The sequence below is a fragment of the Ictidomys tridecemlineatus genome, chromosome X (assembly GCF_052094955.1).
Source record: "Ictidomys tridecemlineatus isolate mIctTri1 chromosome X, mIctTri1.hap1, whole genome shotgun sequence".
In the NCBI taxonomy this organism is placed as follows: Eukaryota; Metazoa; Chordata; class Mammalia; order Rodentia; family Sciuridae; genus Ictidomys; species Ictidomys tridecemlineatus.
This window is the reverse complement of record NC_135493.1, coordinates 40364199-40366643: the sequence shown is the minus strand read 5'-3', so window position 1 is coordinate 40366643 and position 2445 is coordinate 40364199.

Genomic DNA, 2445 nt, shown 5'->3' with positions numbered 1-2445 from the left:
TCTAGGCTCTCCAAGACCACACTCTGAAAGTCTAGTCCTCACCAGACAGCTATGGCCAGAAACTGGGGAAAACAAAGAAGGTTTAGAATAGAAAGCAAGAGGCTGGGTACGGTGGCCCATGCCTGTAATCCCAACGACTCAGGAGATTGAAGCAGGAGGATCACAGGTTCAAAGTCAGCTTCAGCAATTTAGCATAGGCCCTAAGCAACTTAATGAGACCCTGTCTCAAAATAAAAACTAAAAGGGCTGGGGGTGTGGCTCAGAGTAAAGCATTCCTGTGTTCAATCCCCAATACCAAAAGAAAGAAAGAGAGAGAGAAAGATAAAATATGGAGCCTCTGGGCAAAGATTAGTAAAGGCAGTGTGGTAAGGTGAAAGGAGCTCAGGATTTGTCACTTAATGACTGTGCAACATCAGGAAAGTTACTCAACCTCTCTAAGTTTCAGTTTACTTGTCTTTAAAACTGGGGTGATAATATCTGCCATAAAGGCTATAGTGAAGATTTAAAAAACAAAGCACCAAGTACATAGTAGGTCCTCAATAAATGCACGGCTGCCTTTTTGGAGAAGGGAAGAATAAGATACAAGAAGGAGGCTACTAAGCAGTTATTTCCCCACATTTTAGGAAATTGAAATAAGGAAAGAGTATGGCTAGAGTAGGGAAGGATTTTGATGGGCATGGGTGAGAACCTGGTAAACATCAGAAGTTGCAAACTGGCAGTTAACAGGCAAAATCCAGCCCCAGGCAGGTTTTATTTGGCTCAAACAGAGTCTCTCAAAAATTTGAATTAGTTGCCAAGCTTTTGAAAAGTGCAAGATTTCACATAAAATCCAGATTTTTGGCTTTTGAAACAAAAGCCCAACATCTAGCAAGTCAGGACCCTCATGTCCACAGGACAATGATTGTGGGAGGGGACTGAGGTAGTCTTTCATGTTGGTGTTGCTAAAACATAGTGTGTAAATGCTCATATCCAGAACAGGCAAATCAATAGTGACAGAAAGTACAACAGTGGTTGCCCATGGTTGAGGGGAGGAGGGAAATAAGGATAGACTACTAAAGGGATTGGGGTTCCTTTATGGAGTGATGAAAATGGAAACAGATACGAGTGTTGGTTACACAAATTGTGAATGTTAAAATCTGCTGGATTGTGTATTTTAAAGGGTGAATTTTATGCTGTGAATTGTCTTAATAAAGTTGTTATTTAAGAAATGCAGGTACTGAGTCAGTAGGTTGGAGCTTGAGATCTGTATGTTGTTTGTTTGTTTCAGTTTTTGAGGTTTTGGGGATTGAATCCAGGGGTTGGTGCATGTGAGATACTGCATTTCTGACATGCTTCCAGGTATAATCCTGGATGCTGGTCGCCTGGTCCAGGAACCTGCTCTGTGCACGCTCTTAAAAGTCTGATTTTCAAACTCTGTGCACAGTGGAACCACCAGGGGAGTTTCAAAAACTACTTATGCTTAGGTCCCACCCCTAGATAGTCCTTTTTCTTTTGTGGGACTGGGGATCCTGATCATTGGTGCAAGGCGAGGCCTGGGAATCAGGATTGGAGAAGCTCCCTGGAACGGGATGATTCTAATTTGCAGCCAAATTTGGGAACCACCGACTTTCTGCGTGACCACTTTCTCCTTTCCCAGTAACTGCTTGGGCGGCCCCCGAGGCATTTGACCCTAGCGCTGCTCCCTGTCCCTCAGCTTGGTTTCCGAAGCCCTGCCTGCCTCTCCACCGCACCGTGCCTACTGCCACATCCCACTCTAGTTCTGGTATTCCGGGGCCAAACACTTCCTCCCCTACTTCTCCGACGTTAGTGAAGCTTGTTTTGTTTTCTTGGCGCAGCTCTGTGTGAGGCTGTGTGTCAGACGCTTTCGGAAAAATCTAAAGAACTCCCTGCCTCCCTGGTGCCTCTAGTCCCCAAGGCAGTCACCCGGAACTTGCCGCCAGGAGCCCCGCCCGCCCGCGTGTGGCAGCAGCAATGGAGGCCCACATGCCTCCGCTTCCCCAGCCGGCGACCGCGTGGGGAGACATGTGCTGCCAGTCACCGGGGAGGGGGAGCCAGAGGCGAGCGTTGCTGAAGCTCAAGAGCTCAGAAGCCGCCTAGCGAGCAACAGCAGGGGCGAGGAGCTCCGAGGGAGGAGGAGGCGGGGCGGGGCGGGGGAGGAGATTTTGCACCGAGGCCGCCTGGGTAATTTATTATTGCGTGAGAGAGTCTTAAGAGCAGCAGCCCTGATCGTGATCCAGACATGGGCAAGTAATTCCAGGGGAAAAGAGGTTATAACCACAAAAAGACAGAACATTTCGTTCTGAGTGAGAGAGAAACAGCTGGGCAAGGCCAGTGGAAAGGCCCCCCAGCCAGCCCTGCTTTGAAAGGACTGATACCATTTCCCAGATGTTTTAAGCATAACATCTCTTCCCCCCCTCCATTTACTACCTGTCCCCCCCCACACAC